Source organism: Myotis brandtii, unplaced genomic scaffold (genome assembly GCF_000412655.1).
Source record: "Myotis brandtii unplaced genomic scaffold, ASM41265v1 scaffold484, whole genome shotgun sequence".
Lineage (NCBI taxonomy): Eukaryota > Metazoa > Chordata > Mammalia > Chiroptera > Vespertilionidae > Myotis > Myotis brandtii.
Genome location: NW_005368491.1, coordinates 682,976 through 703,824, shown reverse-complemented (window position 1 = coordinate 703,824; position 20,849 = coordinate 682,976). Strand labels below are relative to the sequence as shown.

Below are 20,849 nucleotides of genomic sequence, written 5' to 3'. Positions count from 1 at the left end.
TTTAAAGTGTACCACTTCAGTGGTTTATAGTACATTCAAAATATTGTATAACCATCCCCACTATCTAATTCCAAATAAATTTCATCCTCTCTCAAAATAACCACATGCCCAGTAAGTCATCATTCCTAGTTCCCTTCGCCTCTGGGACCCTGGAAACCACTTCCCATTGCTTTGGAATTGCCTGTCTCTGGATGTGCTCATTCTGGGTTTCTCACATAAACAAAATCTAACAGTATGTGACCTGTTATGTCTTATACTTTGTTATTTGTGGCTTCTTTCACTTACCACAAATTGAGAAATCAGCTGACAGCCATATGGGCACTCCCTTGTAGGTAACTAACTGCTTTTCTCTTGCTGCTTTTAAGATTCTCTCTTTTGTCTTAACCCTTGGCATTTTAATTATGATGTGTCTTGGTGTGAGCCTCTTTGGGTTCCACTTGTTTGAGACTCCCTGTACTTCCTGAACATGTAAGTCTATTTCTTTTACCAGGTAGAGGAAGTTTTCTGTCATTACTTCATCACATAGGTTTTCAGTATCTTGCTCTCCCTCTTTTCTCCTTCTGGCACCCCCTATACTGCGAATGTTGGTACGCTTGAAGTTGTCCCAGAGGCTCCTTACACTATCTTCAGATTTTTGGATTTTTCTTTCTTTTTGCTCTTCTGATTGGGTGTTTTTTGCTTCCTCATATTCCAAATTGGTTTATTTGATTCTCAGAATCCTCTACTCTACTGTTGAATACCTGTAAATTATTCTTTATTTCAGTTAGTATATGCTTAATTTCTCACAGCTGTTTTCAAGATTCTCTCTTTGTTTGGGTTTTTGACAGTTTGAGTATATATCTTTGTTTTCCATGATTACTTCTTCAAATATCTATTCTGCCCCCCTTTCTCTCTTCTTCTGAGACTCCCATTATAACTGTGCTTATATGCTTGATGGTATCTCACAGGTCTCTTATGCTCTGTTCATTTTTCTTCATTACTTTTTTTCTTTCTATTACCCAGATTAGACAATCTCAACTGACTTACCTTCAAGCTCTTGATTCTTTCATTTGCTATCTCAATCTGCTGTTGAAACCTTCTAGTGAATTTTTAATTTTAATTATTGTACTTTTTGATTCCAGAATTTGTATTTGGTTCTTTTTGTTATTGTTAATCCTCGCCTGAGGATATTTTTTCCATTTATTTTTAGAGAAATTGGAAGAGAGAAAGAGAAGAGAAGAGAAACGTCTATGTGAGAGAGACACATCAATTAGTTGCCTCCTACACATACCCCAACCTGGGCCGGGAATGAACTTGTAATCCATGTATGTGTCCTTGATTGGGAAATGAACCTGCCACCCTTTGGTGTGTGGGACAGTGCTCTACCATTGAGCAACACCGGCCACAGCTCTATTTGGTTCTTTTTTATCATTTCTGTCATTTAACTGCTATTCTCTATTTGGTGAAACATCAGTCTTATGATCTCTGTTAGTTCTTTGGCCATGGTTTCCTTTATCTATTTGACAGATTTAAAATAGGTGACTTAGCCGAACCGGTTTGGCTCAGTGGATAGAGCGTCAGCCTGCGGACTCAAGGGTCCCAGGTTCGATTCCGGTCAAGGGCATGTACCTTGGTTGCGGGCACATCCCCAGTGGGGGACGTGCAGGAGGCAGCTGATCGATCTCTCTCATCGATGTTTCTAGCTCTCTATCCCTCTCCTTTCTTCTCTGTAAAAAATCAATAAAATATATTAAAAAAAATAGGTGACTTAAAGTCTTTATGTATTAAGTTCAACTACTGGCTTCATCAGAGCAGTTTTTATTAATTGCTCTTTTCCTGTGTATTGGCCATTCTTTCTCGTTTCTTTGGATGCCTCATCTGCTTTTGTGAAAACTGGACATTTAAAATATTGTAATGTGGCAACTCTGGAAATCGGGTTCTCTCCCCTCCCCGGGGTTTGTTCTCTGCTAGTTACTGTAGTTGTTGATGCTTGTTTAGATATTTGAGCTAAATTTGTAAAGTCTGTATGTTTGTCTTATTTGGCCACTGAAGTCTCTCTTCTGTTAGCTTAGTGGTCACCAACATAAAAGTGCTTTTGTTGTTGCTTCACTCACATCCTATTATTTTGTTTTGTTTTTTAGTCAAAAAAGAATGTAGTGATTAGACAGTGTTTTTAGATCCACTCTGTGTGTGTATTAGGACATGCCTTTCACACTCCGCGAGGCAGTTTAACCTGGCCTTCGCCTTCACTTTCCAGAGCTTGAAGGTCAGCCAGAGGTAAGAGTTTACGGCATTCTCAGGTCTCTCCTGAGAGAGTAAGTACAAAGCTCTGGACCTACGAATGGCCTTGTAGATCCCCAGGACTATGTCAGAGATTTTTAAAGTCCCTATTCCCCAAAGCGTCGCATTCCCCTGACTTGCCTCCTAAGCTTTTTGCTTAGTCTATTTTTACCTCAACTTTCATCCACTGTCCCAGGCAGCAGCAAATAATACACTTGCCTGTAAATGTTTTTGACAAACATTGTTCTTTTAGCCAGTTCTCCAGGGAACGACCATACAAGTAAAAAAATAACCAACTCCAGTTCTTTGCAAATGAGGTCCATTCTGCTCCCTTCAGTACTGGCATCTGTACCAGGAATGTGGGCTGTTATCTTCAAGGCCACTGCCAGGGTGGTGAGTAGGGAATGGGACCAGGGTAAATTAAAACACCACAACGCTCTGTGTTCTTACTGAGATTCAACCTTTTTTTTAATTTTTAATTTAAGCATTCCACTGCTTGCTGAAAGCTATTGGTTATATTCCAGATTTCCAAGGATATTGATTCTGACAGGTTTTGCCAGGATTTTTGCAGCTTTTTAGAAAGGATCAACTTTTTAGTTTTTTACTGCGCCATTTTCTCTGACATTCTCTAAGCAAAATCTCTACACATGTATAAGCCAATCAAAGGTTTATGTGAGTTATTAAAGTGTTTTGTTGTTGTTTTACTCACATCCTATTATTTTGTTTCGTTTTTTATTAGTCAAGAAAGAATGTTGAATTTTACAGAACACTTTAGAGAAAATAGCAATGCATAGAACAATTTCCTCATTTTTCTAACATCAGTCACTGACCTTCTAAAAATTATTAAAAATATGTGACACAAAACAAATAATTCTAGCATGATTGTATGTAAAGTGTGCAACACACTCTCACCTGAGAACCATGCCAAAAATAAATTTTTGGCCTAGATTGCTCACTACAATAGTTCATTGTTGACAATCTTTCATGGATAAAAAACAAATACAATGTGTTGGTATAAACATGCAAAAGTGATCTTCAATTACTAGAATTCTAGTAATTCGGTTCCTGTTTTTTCAATATCTCATTATACAGTAAGCAATAAATGTATTATCATTGGAGTTAATATTATGATCAGACCCAATATTATAGGTGTTGTTTTTAAATTTTTTTGAAGCCATGCATTGCAATACTTTCATAAGTGGTTCTCTACACAGTGTCTTTGGTTCACACCTTCCAATATGAGAATTTTTGGCAAATGTTTAAAGCATTTTGGTACAAAATTAAACAAAATTAAAAATACTAAATTCAAAACAGAACACACAAAGTAAGTTTCATAATGACTAAAAAAAGTGCATTGTGTTTGCACTGTACACTTGGTGCACTGTAGTTTGTGTATGTATAGAAGTGTCTATTAATCCAAAAATAATGATCTCTTATATACTCATGAAGGCAAGCATTTGCACTCTCTAGTAAGAATTTTCTTTTTTTGGGGGGGTGGGGTGAGGGTGGAGCTGGGAAAGAAACAGTCTTAAATTAAATTAACTGTATCTTGTACTCATGGCTAGATATGATCTGGTCTAGAGTTCATTCTAGAACCTGAACTTTCAAACTTTTGATCAGGGTTGGGTATATATTAAGATGCTATAGTCCAGATTGCTAGAAATAGTAAGACTCAGGTTTTGAGGAGAAGGGTTCAAAGAATCTTAGAATGGTTTTCTTTGAAGAGCTGAAGGGTCTTTCGAGAAGTTCCTCTGCAAATAATTAAACCAGTGATTGGGAAAGTCCTAGGAGAGTAAAAAAAAAAAATGCTAGTGAAGACAGCAGAATGGAAAAAGCATGTCAATGTCATCAGTAAGGAATGATCTCTGTTCCCATTGTGCACACTGAGTGTGTACATGGAGAGTTTTCATTTTCATGGAACATCGCTGATGCCCATACACGTTTAAGAAAATACTATGTTTCCGATTTTTATTCGTGATGCATCTCTTCATATTCCCATTCCACAGGGTTGTCTTTCGATGGTGCCTGTAGATAAATACCAGTGACTGTGTCATTAAGAGTGTGGGCTTTATGAGTATTAATGCCACTCGGGGGAAGGAATTCAGAGCATGCCTTGTAGCGGTCAGCTTATCTCCACTTCTGAACACAATTACCGTGACACTGATGTATTCGAGACTATTGTGTTTGTGTCGCTAAATAGTCACTTTGAACTATGATTTTCCCTTTAAGAGACTCTCAGGCAAAAATGGGAAGTAAAGATGCCCAGGAAAAAGAGAGTTGAGTGTCTAGACAACAAGATTAGTCTTCCTCGCTTGACCTTTACTAACAAGAATTAAGCTCAGATGTTTCGGCGGTGACAGTTTTAGAGAATTCCACTTTTTCTTTGCCTTTAAAACTGTAGGTGAAAAGACTACAAGGATTTCTGCTCTTTCCTCGTCTGTGGTTCCATTGTCTCGCTACACATATGGGAAGTGACCTAACGTGAATGTCACCGGTTGGTCCAGCGCCATGAACATGACTTAATCAGGACCAGGACAAGTGCCCTAAGTTCTTTCCTAAAATGCATCCTTGTGATTACCTGCAGGTGACATTTCCTCCATGTGCATACATGTGAAGAGTAAAATTTAATGGGCATTGCGAAGCAGGCACATCACATTCTCATATTTTGCCATTTAAATAGTCACAAAGCATGGGCACTGATGACAGGTACACTGTTTCTAGTTGCAGGAACATTTAGGGGCCAAAGGTCAAACTAGCCCTGCTTTTAGCAGGCCAGCAGTTGCTTTTCGAGGCAAGGTATAGTCCTTGCTTTTGTTTAAATTCATTTTCTTTGAGATAAGACTCCATATCTTATTTTAGAATATTTATTTTAAATCAATGACAAAAATCAAATGTCCAACTTAATACTCAATCTTTTTTGGAAAGAAAAGTCATGTCCACTTATAGATGATATAGTACACCCTATAGTGTATAGTTTCCAAGCACAGAGTGTAAAATTATTCATCAATCACATGTAAAAGAACAATGGTATATGTGTGTCAGCCCAAAGGAACAAGCTTTTGGTGTTGACAAAGGTTGCCGACCGCCCCACACCTTGTGTACAGGACACCTCAGGATTTACTGTGAATGAGCAAGGAAACTCTGCTAAGGAGCATGGAGGAGATCACACTTCCATTCCGTGTGCCTTTTGAGGAAATCCCAACAGAGATTAGTAGGCAAGATTTCCCAAGGGAGACCCCATCCTGCTAGAGAGGGAGCTGAAATCAGCAACAAAGCACAAGGTCAGGGGTGAGGGGATAGAGCTGTAAAGGTTAATTCCTTGATAGTGAAGACATTAGCAAGAGAGAAAATGCACCAAGAGCAAGCAGAGGCAACAACATCTGGAGAACTCAAGTAAGAGAAGAAATATGTGAGCTCAAGCGAGGAGGCGGGACTGGAGATGCTGACACCAAACCACAGAGCTGATGGAATCCCCCAGCCAGCGTGAATGGAGGCACGAGGCAGCTGGAAATGAGGGTGAGCTATTCCCAGCATGTCGGTGTGTCTGAGCACCTTTGATGTAAAATATTGTGACACAGGTCTCCTTGGCGTCTATTAATAAAGAGGAAACAAAGAGCACAGACTAAGCACCCCTCCTGAGGGAGCATCGCATCACTGGAGGCAATTCTGAGTTCTGCAAGACCCGTGTTCCTGAAACCACCCTCAGACCTGGCTCTGTGTGCTGGTGCCAGTTAGTCAGTAAGTCAGTGTGACTGGGCAGAAAAGAGAGGTTAAACGGAGAAAGTGCAGGATTTGAGGGGCTGTGCCCCCAATGTGGCCAAGGAGCAAAGACGAGGGGCTGGCCAAGTGGAAAAGACGGGAGGCTAGAGTCTGAGGGAAGCACCTGGGAAGTGGAAGACCTCAAGGGCGTAACGGTTTCATCTGAATGCGAAGTCCAAGGTGTGGTCCCCACAGAGGAGAGAAGCGGAGGGCAGGTGACGTGAGTTTGGTTGGAAGAGACCAAGGGATTGAACATGAGCATGTGAGTTGCTTGTCCACACGTATCTAATTCAGAGTTAGAATGAAAGCTGAAGCTGGGATTATGGGTAAGCAAGGTCCTTCAGCATTGGGGAGCTCCCTAAGAAATGGTACATGGCGGTGAGAAAAAGAAAGACTGCTAGATGGTGTGGGACTGACCACGGGGCATGGAATGATGGTCTAGAACTGCATTGTCCATTCTGGTGGCCCCCAGCTTCCCGTGGGTACTGAGCACTTGGACTTCAGAGGAAGGTGCGCTGAGCTGTGTCAATAACGATGACATGCCAGGTGCTGAAGACTTTGTACAATAAAAAGGCCGTGAAATAAGCATCCAAGTAACGATTTTATATTGATTTCATGTTGAAATGAAGATATTTTGGACAGATTAGGTAAAATACGTATATTATTAAAATGAACTTCACCTGCTTCTTTTACTTTTTTGGAAGATGGTTACAAGAAAATCTAAAATTTCCTTTGTGGTCACTCATGTGGCTCACGTTATACTTCCATGGTCAGAGCTAGTCTAGAAGCTTACAGGATGCCAGATAATCACTCCATCCTTTCTTCCTCCTGGGTGCTGAGCCATAAAAGCTGGACCTAGTTCTGTTCATAGATTTGATTTGGAGCCTTGTGATACAGGAAGAAAACATGAAGTTATTAAAAGTAGATGAGTGTTGGCGAGGAACTCATATTGGGACCAGGCTGCAGCCCCCCACCCGCTTCCTAGAGTCTGGGTCGGGATTACTGTGAAGCTACAATGAACACTACTCATCCCTTTCCTGCTTCCTCGTCCCCACACAGGTTCCTACTTGGATGCTTTCATATCTGGGAGGAGGGTGTCAAGCTGGGTCACACATCATGTGACAGATAATTTTATATATTAATATGATATTCTAAACTAAAAAAAATTAAAGTTATAAATAATATTTATGACTACATATACAGTTCCAATTCAACTGGTGTAATAGAATTCATGTCTGATTTGGGATGTCAGAAGACTTTAAGCTGCAACCTCTAATACAAACCAGTCTTTTTTAAAACATTTATTTCAGAGAGGAAGAGAGAGGGAGATAGAGATAGAAACATCAATGATGAGAGAGAATCATTGATCTGCTGCCTCCTGCATGCCTCCCACTGGGGATGGAGCCTGAAATGCTGACAGGGAGTTGAACCTTGACCTCCTGGTTCATAGGTGAAAGGTCAACCACTGAGCCACACTGGCTGGGCCAAACCACTCTTTTAAAACAACTCCCCCAATTATGAGTCATGCCTCACATTCACAGAGGATAGAACATCCCCCCTCTCAACCACACCAATGTGATTTTTCTTCACACATCCGCTTCCATACTAAAAACAAAAGCATGGCTCTACAAAGAATAACTTCATAGAATATGTCCTCTGACGCAGACACCTTTTTCTGTGTGGCGACATATCTTTAGAGGTAAGTACTGATAACAGAAGGCACACGAAAACCTACGGTGACAGGTACCATCAGTTTAAGAGCCGGCCAAGGAGGACAAGGAAGCAAGAAGAAAACAATGGTCGTGAAACAATAGGAAGCGAACTGAGGAGAAGCCTGGCCAATCCTCCATGATTGACTTCTCGCCGCTCGAGGTGGGTCAGATACTTGGCAGGGAGCTTTATAGCCCCAGAGAAAAGAGGGAACACGGTCCAATGAAATATTCATAGTGACCGTAAGATCAGAATAAACCAGTCACCTTGGCAAACTATGTGTTTTCCTAGCAGCAAGCCTGGAGAATGATCCCTGCTGTGGTTCTTTCAAAGGAACGGACTACGTGATACTGTTTATTGATTCCGAGAGGAATTTCGTTTTTAAAAATCTGTAATGGAACATCTACATCCCTGAGCACACGCGCGCGCACACACACCGTCCCCTCAATCACTCTTTTTGTTGCCCTTACACAAATATTCTCCGATTGTTCGATTTCCCTGACCCATGTTAAAGTGGCCTCGGCCTTATCATGCTTTGCCCATTAAAAATTAACTCTCCAGACTAACTTTTCAGCACCCTGGTCTCTCTGAGTAACTAATCTGATAAACTGAGCATTTCCCGGAAGCAGTACGTGATAACGGGTTAATGAGTGACCTTTCCGGAGAACTGGATTAACTTAACGGCTTCTGGTTATATGTCAAGCTTTGCTTTTATGGAGCAAAAACTGCTTTTCTCTATTTTGCAAAGTGGGCCCCTGATGTCTCAGATGCACAGAAGGAGCTGCCCGCGTGAAGGGTTGGGGGTCTGGAGTCCAGCCAGCCTTCGCTCTGCCTTTGACCTTCGCCCTCTGCGAGGACCCTCAGCCACACCCCAGCATTTATAGAGTGTTGGTTCAACACCACCCCCTTAAGCAAAAGGGATGACAAACTCCTACAGAGGCAGTGGGGATGCATGAAGACTTAACCCCTCAGAGATCCCCACCTCGAGCGGTGCCCCTCTGCCTCTGACCAGAAGCGCCGCTAACCTCCATGTTGATAAGGTGTCCCAGAAGCAGAAAGTGAACGGGGGCTCTGGGAGCTGTGGTGTTGGGTAGGGTGTACGAGGACTACGGAGGGGAACGGGGTGCCTGCAGTGCAACAGGGGCAGGGAAGTCAACTTGAAGGACACGGGTGATTCTCTACGGGCCGAGTTTAAGAAACAGACAACGGGGCATGAAACACCTGGGGAACCAGGTTAAGATGTAGAGTTAGACTGAGTGGGTCTGGGTCGGGGCACGGGATCCCAAATCTCTTAACTAGCTCCTCCATCGTGATCAGGCTGTTGGTTGGAGGACTCCCCTTTGGATAGCAAAGCTCTAAGGCACCTCCTAGTAAATGTGACCTGGGGGAAAGAAATTCACTGAAACATACCCTTACCCGACGATCCAGAGATACCATTCCTTAGTATTTACCCAAAGGAATTACAAAATGCTGTCCACGCAAAAACCAGCACACTCAGTTTATAGCTGTTTTATTCATAATTGCCAACATTTGGAGGTAACTAATGGATAAGTAAACTGTGGTCCACCCACCCAGATAATGGGATATTATTCAGCACTAAAAAGTAATGAGCTAAAAGCCAGGAAGACATGGAGAAAATTTAATACAGGTTAGTAAGTGAAAGAAGTCAATCTGAAAAGGCTGCATACTATATGATTCCTACTAGATGGCAATTCTGAAGAAGAAAAAAAAAGCAAAACTATGGAAACAGAAAAATGTCATTGGTTTCGGGGGCGGGGTGGGGCGAGGTGGAGGATGAGCAGGAAGAGCAGAGGATTTTTAGGGCAGTGAGGCTAATCTGTACGGTGCTGTAATGGATGGGTCCACGTCATTACACATTTGTCCAAATCCATGGAAGGTACACCACCAAGAGGGAGCCCTAAGGTAAACGATGGACACTGAGTGATTATGATGTGTCACTGCAGGTCCATCCTTAGTGAAAAATGTACCACTCTGACCAGTGATGCTGATAATGCGGGAGGCAATGCATATGTGGAGACAGGGGTTGATGGGAAATCTCTGAACCGTCCTTTGTTTTTGTTGTAAGGCTCAAATTGCTCCCCACCTCAATAGTCTTTTTTTTTCCCCTTAAAGCAGAAATTCATTGAAGACTACTTCAACTCCACACAGGGAGGACCAAAGATGCTCAGAATTTCCTGGAATGAAGGTTTAGGTTATGAAGCCTGATCAGCTGGGATGCTGAGGGCAAAGCAAACAGGAGACACGGAGAGAAGGAGGAAGTTCACAAAGAAGGAGCATGACTCACAATTTGTTTCAGAAATGATGACCCATTGATTTTTTTTTCTGGTTCTGTTATAGGCTAATTTATTATTTTTTTCTGTATGGCGTGCCTGTCTTATATCAGGTGGGTCATTGGTAGGTAAGTTACAATTTAGTCCTTAGTCATAAGGTATCAAGTAGTGGTCATGGCTGAAGCATAAGATAAACAGTTAGAAATCAAAAACTATGAAACACACTCTTAAATTTGCAAACTGGAATGATATATTTAATTAGACATCATCTGTAACAGAATTATACACTGGGCAGTAATCATTATGAATTGTGAGGAGCAAGGAAGTCAGTATAATCTAATTCACTTCCATAATTAAAGGAAGTACCCAGAGGGCTTGAACAACGGTGATAAATTCAATACTTCTCGATACAGCCATTCACAAAGCTTTTATTTCTGTACCATATACTAGTCTCTGTTAAATGGGAAAAGGGTAATAAAACAGTTTACTCCAGAACTTTCCCAAGGGTCAGCTTAGCTTTATTAAATATTGGGTGAAATACAGGTGAATTTGTATATAATGTGTATGTGGCCTATTCTGGAATATCTCAACATAATTTTGGATAGTTCATCCTTAGGTTATTAACTTAGCTTTTTTTGTTGTTGTTATTGTTGAGAATTTTACCTCAACTCCCCAGAAACAAAACAGCTTCCTGAAACAAAATAGAAAAATGCCTGGGCCCATAGAAGGAATTTAGGGGCTAAAAGGGCCATTAAAGTTCCCTTGTGTTAATTTTGAGAATACCTTTCTCATGATCTAATTACTGAATGGTGTTAAAAAGTCTGAGATTGTCATTGTTTATATGTTCTCCTGTCTTTTAATTATATAAAATATCATACATATACAAAATAAATAGAATATAAAGAATCTCCACCTATCATTACTCAGTTTCAATAATTGTAAAAATCTGCCATTCTTATAAAGGTTTTATAAAATGCATTTTTTATAATTTCCAAATATTTGGGACTTTTCTACTTTTTAAAAAAGATATCAATTGTTAATGTTTCTAATCTAATTTCATTATGATGAAAAAACACACTCTATAAGATTTCAATATTTGAAAATGTATGTTTTGAGACACAAAATAAATTAGGGTTCCAGGCTATGGTCTATCTTAGTGAATGTTCCATGCTTGTTTTAAAAAAAAGTTCATATAGATATAGATATAGATATAGAAATAGATATCAACATGGTTAATAGGGTCAATTACCCAGCATGTTTGGTGGTGTCATTCACATCTTGTATGTCCTTATTCATTATTTTTATCTAATTGTTATACTGAAAAGCGGGTGTTGGAGCCTTCCACAGTAACTGTGGATGTGTCTGTTTTTATTTTGGCCAGTCATTTTTTCTGTCATGTATTTTGAAGCTGTTTTTATAATCATACATATTTATAACTTTTCTGTTTTCCTGATGCACTGATACTTTTACCATTTTCAATGTCCTCTTTGCCTTTGGTAAACTTGCTGTCTAGGAGTGGCTTTTCCCCAACATATAACACAGCCATTCCAGCTTTCCTATTAATAGAGTCTGCGTGGTATACCTTTTCCCAAACTCTAACTTTCAACTGTTTGTGTCTTTGTAATTAAAGTATCTCTCTTATAGAAAACACATAGTTGAGTCTTACTTTTTTTTAGAGGTAAAGAAGAACATTTTATAATGATAAGAAATTCATCTATTATGAAAGAAATAATAAATATTAAGTGAAAATAAAAGAAATGGGAAATATAAAAAACAATTAAGAAAATCAACAAAAGAATCATAGCCTTTGAGAATATCACAAAATTGACAAACTTTTAGCTAGACTCAGGAAGAAAAAAATCAAAGCAGTTAAAACCTGGAAGTAAAGAGGGAACTTCCATCACTACTCACCTTACAAAATAGAAGCAATAATAAAGGGAACGTTATCTGTCTTGTAAACCCTACCTCTGGCCTTCCTCAGGGGCATTCCCACTGATGGCTTATTTTTCTTTTTCTGTGTATGGGCCATACTCTACTGTTTCTCCACATGTCTCATAATTTTTGTTGAAAACTAAACTATATTGGGGGTGCGGGGGGCAGTGGTCTTACTTTTTTAATCAACCTGAAAATCTTTGCCTTTTAATTGGCGTGTTTAGTCATTTATATTTAATGTAATTATTAACATGGTTTGATTTAGCTCTGCCATGTTGCTATTCATTTTCTTTTGGTTTTATCTGTTATTTTGCTCCTTTGTTCCTCATTTCCTGGTTTCTTTTGTGAAAATCCAATTCCTTTTTAGTATTTAATTTCAATCCCTCAGTTAGCATTTAAGTGCGTTGCATTATTTTTAAAGTGGCTGTGATAGAGACTATAATATGCATCTTTAAGTGAACATAATCTACTTAGTGTTAATATTGTACTACTTCACATAAAATAAAGAAACCTTGCTATAGTTCTTTGTGCTATTCTTGTTATATATGTTACAACTGTTCACATTATAAATCCCTCAATATGTTATAATTATTGCTGTGTGTGTTAAAGAAATTAGTAAATAATGTATATGCATTTATGTATGTTTAAATATTTGACTACATATTTACAATTCTGGTAATCTTTATCCTCCCCTTTAGATCCAAATTCCTACCTATTGTGTAATTTCCTTTCAGTCTGACAGGCTTCTGTTATCATTTCTTGTCATGTAGGTCTGTCTCAGTTTGTGGTTCAAGTGTAGACATTCCTCCAGTTTTTGTCTGATTTTGGCAATTCTCTGAGTGACTTCAAATAGTTGGGGTTTTTGAGGGAGTTAGGGGATGGGACCAATTTTATAGCTGTTATCTGCAGCAGGCTTAGTCTAACCAAGCCACCCACCATTAGCAGAAACTGAAATCTCACTGTTTATATTTTAACACACTAAACTACAGCCCTATTTAGTCATTAAAGAAACACTTCTGAGGACATTAAAATGTGCTAGACATTAACAAAGGCAATGCTTATTCAAGGAATTCCAAGTGGTTGAATATCGTTAGAAGCTAGAGCATGCTGGGGAGAGTGGAGAGCATCCATGAAGGAAACAGCCATGCAGACATGCATATATTTTATCTTGTGTGTGATAAGGAGCTGTTGACAGGGTTTAAGCAAGAGAGAAACATAAGCAGACATGGGGTTTTGCCAGACCAATGGTATGGATGAAGAAGTTTATAGAGTAATGCCTATGGCTAAAAAAAAATGATCTGGAATATTCCTAGACTTCCTGTGGGTCTGGAGAGGAGGAGAGAAACTCAAAGAGGCAGGAGGTAGAATGTGGATGTGGAATTACAATTGGTGAGTAGTAGACTTCCCATAATCCTTGTAGCAATCACAGAAAAGTGTCAAAAAAGTGAATCATGTAAATGTATCACATAAGAAAATTGATATGTGATATATGCACAGAGAGAAAGAGAAGAATCATTGATATAAACAACAAAAATAAGTTCAAAATCGGAGAAATTCTAGAATGTATTAGGAAAAAATGAATACGTGGAATAAATACAAGAAAAGTTTACATATGAAAATAAAGGTAAAATGTCTATACCTGTATACAAGAAATCCAAAAAAACATAAGGGGAAAGACAGTTTCAACCAATTATTTGAACGTATGACCCATAATTTCACAGAAATTACACACACAAACACATACATACAGATAAACATACATGAACTCAGATCAAAAACACCAAAATTGTGCCAGAGATAACAAATAAATCAGTATGGACATATTGTGGCAAAATTTAATAAAATCAAAGACAAGGGAACATTCTAAAATTCTCCAACAAGAAATGGCAGGATGTCTACAGAGGAAAATCATCATAACATTTTGAAAGAGGCAGCAGAGTGCGCGTTACCTACGGAGCACTGGATCCATATGGCTCTCAATCCAGGGTCTCCCAAACTCGAGCTCTAGAACAGCGGTTCTCAACCTGTGGGTCACGAACAATGAAAATACATCCTGCATATCAGATATTTACATTACGATTCATAACAGTAGCAAAATTACAGTTATGAAGCAGCAAAGAAAATAATTTTATTGTTGGGGGTCACCACAACATGAGGAACTGTATTAAAGGGTCGCGGCATTAGGAAGGTTGAGAACCACTGCTCTAGAACATTGAACATTAAACAACATCATCACCTTCTCCATCGCTCAGCTTCATTTACATCCCATAGATCATACTAATATTTTTGCCATAAGAGTGTTGGGAGTACTAAGTGCAATAAAATATGTAAAACCCATCAAAATACAGCCAGATACATAATAGGCACACTATGACTATAAACTATATTTGTTTTCAGATTTCTTGGTAGCAATATTTGGTGGAGAAATACAATAGAATAAAAATTTCAAAGTGCTTGCTTAAGGAAAGATAGTTGATATGAGAATTTCATATCCATTTGAATAACCATTTAAGTACAAGGTAGCCTGGCCAGTGTGGCTCAGTGATTGAGCATTGACCTATGAACCAGGAGGTCACAGTTCAATTCTTGGTCGGGGCACATGCCAGGGGTTGTGAGCTTGATCACCAGTGTGGGGTGTGCAGGAGGCAGCTGATCAATGATTCTCTCTCATCATTGATGTTTCTTTCTCTTCCTCCCTCTCGCTTTCTCTCTGAAGTCAATAAATACAAAATTGAAAAAAAATAAAACAGAAAAAAACATAATAAATGTAAGGAAGAAATAAAGATTAATAAAGATATTAGTATTAATTTGTAATTACTTGTCATGCTCTATGCAAAGTGTATTGAGAGATGGTTAAATGACAAGTATTCTTTTAAGTTCTTTATGTGTATTAGCTCATTTAGTATTCACATGAGCCCCATGTGGGGAAGAGAGGTCCACCAAAGGTCATCAGGGTGGAGCTGATAGGCAACAAGAGTGACCTCCGTGGTAAGCCTTCTTTGTGAGGCCTGTGAATGTGAGACAGGCCTTAAATCCAAACCATCTGTCCTGGCTCCCTCCCTGAGTCCCTGGGAGGGAGTCCAGGGACGTTTGTTTACAGACCTTATCTCCGAGAAAGGGTCCTTGAGTGTGGGTTCAGTGCAAGCAGAGCCCTTTCTTTCCAAGGAGCTTTGATGTTGGTTACCTGTCCTGTCGCGTTCTCTTTCACATAAAACACCGATTCCTGGTTGAGTCCAGTTGTGAATGAAACCAAATATTCCACTAGCTGGTGAGCACTCTGCGTGCAGAACACAGAGCTTTGTTGTTTCTCTGGACAGATCTTGCACCCGGTTCTCCCGTGTTTGAGTCACAGCGAAGAATGACTACAGGTAGATAATGCGGTATTAGAGTTGGAGGCCTTGACTTTTCACTGGTTAAGAAACAACAACCATTTGTCAACCACCCAGAACCTTAAGCCTACAATCATGGTGGGGGCGGGAGGATGGCTAAGGAGAAAAAAACAAAACAAAGCATGCAGATTCAAGCATGTGCACCGTCATCTAAATCTAGTTCTGCAGATGGGGTGGAACTGGCCATGACCTACCACTGCCATCTGGACACAGAGCTCTGTGGTGGATGCTCTCACCACCCAAGGACCATCGCTTCTAAAGAATTCTTAAGAATCCCTCATTTTAAATCTCCTAAAGGAATGTCCATGCTATGGTCGGAGGGGAAACCTTGTGTCTTTTTCGCTGGGACACATGAATGTAGATAGTCACTCCCTCAGGTTCTCTGGAGTTTAGCTGCCGTTCTGGTGGTCAACATTACCCAGGAGCTCCTTCCACTGTGCTTCCCTGGCATTTCTTTAATGGTGTCTTTTGTGATGATAAAGTCTCTGTTGTTTAGTTATGCAGAGGCTGCTTGAGAGGATATGAAGGAAATGCAATTTTTATCTGTTGGTGATAAGACCAATTACATTTCATGACTCCCTTGTGGTGTCCTGCCACACCTGCCCAAAGCCTGGTAGAGTCCCAGACAGGGGGAGAAATATGGAAGCTTAAAGGGAGGCCTGTGCCATGTTCTTATGGTGAGAGTCAACGATTGCTCATTTGAGTTTAAAAATACCATTGACTCTCTCTGCTTTTTATGAGGTTTGAGAACATTCGGGACAATAAAATTTCTGAATAAACAGCAAAGCTTTGCAAAGTTCTCTAGTACCTATCCCAGCACAAGGAATACCTGATTAGTGGTGAGTTAGGTTGGAATTCAAGGAAGGTTTTGCTACTGTCAGAATCATGACTTTCCAGCAAAAAAAAAGTTTTGTTCCACCTTGAAAACTAACATGCATTGACTGTGATATTCAAGCTCCATAGCATGAGCCCATTTGTAAGTGTATTAACATGGCCTTAGACTTGGGTTCTTGTCCATGCCCATCTGCAGTTACCAGGATGCATCTGTGGCAGGTGGAACATGCATCTGGAGACATTCTCAGCAACCTTAATAAACTTTTCTCACCAACATTGATAAAATATTGCAATCAATTGTCCCCCTCGGGATGGGGAATTTCATATACAATGTTTGCAAGGTTCCAATGGAAGGTTCCTGGTGGTATTAAGCAGCCATTCTGAAGGGGGAGGCCATCCTTATGCGATGGTTTTTAGTAACTCTGTTCAAACTCCAAAAACAGGTGTTGTGTCCCAAAGAGTATTTCTCAGCAAGTCTTTAAGGGTCCAGAGGAAGTGAGTGCTTGATCCTTGATTGGAGCAGCCTCCTGGGTTTCCCCCTTTCTTTCCCCCCTTTAGTTTTACTTTTCAAGGGTTTGAATACTTTCCATTCCAGTATCTGATCTTGTGGACGAAAAGGGGCCACCTGCTAACCTGACTAACTCAGGGGAGGCCTGCGTGGCGGCCTTGCAAACTGAAGAGACCTAAAGTAACCTCATAGGATGGTCTGAAATTAAAATCTTTAATTAAAAAGCAGTTATGGTGGGTAGTCATGTCCTAGGCTAGTATCTTTCCTGACAAAGATCAACTTTGATCTTTACTGAGCCTATTGTCTTTTTGCATCTAAGATAACACACCTGTGGACTGTCAGGGTAACTTTTGGAACTTCCCTTTTTCCGGACCCCTCAGGGCACAACAAATGGTGCCAGGACTGAAACCACAAACTCCCTCACTGTTGTTGTCATCTTGTTAATTGTTGACTGTTATCTGTCCTGTACCCGCCTGTGTAAAAGAAGCATGTGTCTATCACTTCACTTTTAATCCAATTCCAGATGTTTCTCCACGCTGCTTTCTCCCACCTTCCTAATCGATCACCAATGGATTTCATGTAACCCACTTATGTCTCCTCCTTTGATGGAAATTTATAAAACCACCATCCTTTGCAGCATTGCCTGGCAATTGTATATTAACCCCCTACTTCTAACTTCAGGCTATTCAGACAGAGTGAGGAAAGAGCTTCAGTCAGACCTGCTCCAAGCTCTGCACCCGTATGTTTCCTGAAGGTGGTAAACAGCCTATCCCTACAGTCTCCAATGTAGCCATCTTTTTGTTTGTTTGGGGGCATGGTCTCCAAATATGTTGTCTAATATCTATAGTTGTTCTAAATTCCTCTGGTTTTATTATGGAATTTAGGGTCAAATCATACTGAGGGTAGTCACAGAGCCTTTTCCATTTAATTTTATTGGTTCATAATAACACAAACACATTGACGTATATCTGGAAACCCTCGATTAAATGTTCCTAGAACTACTGCAAAGTGCTAACCTACCCTACAGAGGTTTTGGAAAGTCTTCAAAAATCACTCTCAGCTCAGATCACGATCAGGGATTAAATTCCACCACCAGGGTCTTGCTCTGACCTGGCTAACATTCAGAGTTTCTGGCTGCCCAGAGGAATGGGAGCTAGTCCGAAAGAGTGCTGGGGCAGGGACACTAGAGGGCCACAGGATGGAAGAAGATAAAAGCTTGTAGGTTCCAGTTATGATGCGGGTAGATCTAAAAGAGAGACAGCCTTTCACATTTTTCACGTGTCTCTTCCGCAGAATACTGAGAGAGGCAATTGCGGAATCTGAATTTCTCTCACACGCTTTCTCTTATCTACCAAGAAAACACCGGTCATCGAATGGTTGCAATGTTCCTCCCTTTTCACTCTAGGGCACTTTGCAAATGAACAATTTTGTTCTTATAAAAAGTTTCCCAAAATAGCCACTGCAGTTCTAAACTACTGTTGGCCAATTATGCCATTTAGAAAGAGATGCATTTTTATTAGTGTGTAAAAACACATACGAGGCCGGAATCTGGTCTGCAGGAGACACGCACTTGGGTTTAGTCTGAGACAGACAGGTGACCATCTGGGGTGGTTCGTCAAGTCAGTGGTTGGTTCCCCCTGTGTCCTAGGCTCCCCATCCTAAGGGCTGGGCAGTCTCCAATGGTAAACCTGCAAATCTGAAGTTCCGGGTAAATACAAGGGTTGGACATGAACTTCCTGCTGTCAAGTACCAACAGAAAGTGCCCATGAGTAAGGACAAAAAGCAATGTTGCTGGTAACAAGGCAGCCTCCAACCAGGCATGGGTGCTCTCAAATCTATCAAATAATCAAAATCTTAGGGGGAAAAATACACTTAGTGTTTGGCAGCTGGATAAAAAGAAATCGGAACAGAGACCTACTGCGAGACTCACCCCATCCCTGTAGGCCTCAGTGCTTTCAGGTTCTGAATTGAGGGTCTTGGTTACAGCACCAAGGGAGGTGGCAGTAGGCTCTTGGTGGGATTGGCAGGTTGTGGAACTCCCCAAAGTCTTGCCGGAAAACCTTGTAATGAACAAACGTACATTTAGCAGAACTCTCTGCAGGAAAGGAGAGCACCATTTGACAGTCTTACTGTGTCTCAGAAGAGGTAAGTCAGAGTTAGAATAACCGGAGGACTTTGGGGTCTGGACTCAGATAGGGTCAGTTAGGTCTTTCCAAGTGGGGGGGCTGAGTAGGATTGGGCCAAGGTCCTGGGGAAGTAGTTGAGGACTGGTTGGTTCAGGTAAGGGAGGGTCCTCCGTGTGCAGTACTTTACATCCCCGGGACTATGTTCAAACTGCCAGTTTGTACTTCTTAATCCCTTGAAATCTTCTTTTGTTATTCCAAGTGCAGTCAAAGTGGAGAAACACTAAAACAGGGAATGGTTAAAAAAGAAACTCCAGCCTGGCCAGTGTGGCTCAGTGGTTGAACTTCAACTATGAACCAGAAGGCAGTTTGATTCCCATGTCCAGGTTGCAACTCAATCCCCAGTAGGGGGCGTGCAGGAAGCAGCTGATCAGTGATTCTCTCTCATCATGGATGTTTCTATTTCTCTCTCTCCTTCTCCCTTCCTCTCTCTGAAATCAATTAATATATATATATATTTTAAAAATAGCTCAGCTTCTATTTAAATCCTTCCCCAGCCAGTCCTCAGCTCTTCCCTCTATCATATTGAAGACAAATATGGCAAATTGATCAAATGTGCATCTAACAGAAAGACAGCAAGAGGACTAACACACTGGCAGGGCCCGCATCCCAACTCATTCCAACAAGCTGTGATGACGGAGTGTCTCTGGGAGGCAGATTTAATAAAGATACGTGTCAAAGCTCACGTCCCGGGCACAGCCCACCAAGTTCACGAATGCGGGGTAAGTGACGCAGGCCTGACTAACCAGCCGACACAGGAAGCGTCCTTGAGAAATGCAGTCGATTTTAAGTGCCCTGTGAGTCAGCGCTGATTCTGCTGCCAGAGAATAAACTCCATCTGAGGCTGCGTCAACCAATGCACTGACTCTGGACCAGGAAGACCCTCTCTCTGTGCTGGCTGGAACCCTTTGCAGGCTGAGTCCCGTGCTGAGCGGTTTGCTAAATGAAGAACCAGTTAAGATTAGATCATGGCCCAGGAGGGACCTGGGAGTTGTCCTAAGAAAAGATGTTTTGCTGGGAGGGAGGCTAGCACAGGGGCAGCATAACACGTTTTTCAAAGTATTTGAAGAATCACACATGGACATGAGCGTTGATTCATTGTGGAAAGTTCCAGAAGTCAGAAGCAATGGGGCGATGGAAGGGGCTTTTCAGCAGCAGCCTTGGCCATCCACACAGGGAACGGGCAGGGCAGCAGAAGGCCTCTGTCCCAGGAGGCCTTGAAGCCTCCTAGTGACTGGTGGCTGCGGGCTCTTTCCCAACTTGTGGAGTTGATTCGGATTAAGGACGTGTCCACTGCATCTCGGATCTTAGATGTAGAAAATGGGCGTTTCTAGAAGTAGCTGGGGAGCGAGAGGGAACCTTCTCATCTGGTACATTGCTGAATCCTCAGCTTCCCTGTCTGGGACCTGTCCCCTCCACCCCCTGGACGGGGACCTCCAGGGCAGCCAGCGCCACGCAGCCCCTGGGTGGTGCTCCTGGGGGGAAACGCAGTCGCTCCATTGCAGTTGTCACTTCCTACAATCTGTTGGCCACATGTCTCTCTATCAGCCCCTTCTCGCTTTACCCTAACTTCTTGCAGAGAAGCTGGGCCTCTTTACTGCCCATGGCGCCTCTGGCCAGAAGCTGGGATTCCCAAAGGATCCTAGGCACGCACCCCAGTGGCCCGCGCTGTACGCAGAGTTCCCGTAGCTCTGGCTTCACCAGCAACACCAAGTTCCCAGGGAAAGGGGGACCTCGGCTGGTCCAGGTCCCCGCGGGGTCCCCGCCAAGGCGATGACTTTCTGGGGGACAGGTCAGCGCTCTGGGGCTATTTCCAGACCTTGCGCTGGGCCCAGCGGGCCAGGCCTGCTGGAGTCGGACAGGCGCCCGGGGCTGCCCAGGACAAAGGGGCTCCCCGCGCCCCAATAAGTACTTTCTCCCGCTGCCACTCTGCCCAGGGTGGTCGGGTCGCCTCCAGGCTGGGCCTGCAGCCCGCGAGCCCCGG

The 20,849-nt window shown here is 41.7% G+C and overlaps 1 long non-coding RNA gene across 1 annotated transcript in view; it reads left to right on the top strand.

Moving 5' to 3' along the window:
* The window catches only part of LOC106727824, a 40,722-nt gene extending 30,226 nt beyond the window's left edge, over positions 1-10,496 (top strand). Inside the window, exon 3 of the long non-coding RNA XR_001364080.1 lies at positions 9,862-10,496. This is a non-coding gene — a long non-coding RNA (uncharacterized LOC106727824). The remainder of the gene's footprint in view (positions 1-9,861) is intronic.
* Positions 10,497-20,849: the final 10,353 nt, after the last annotated feature.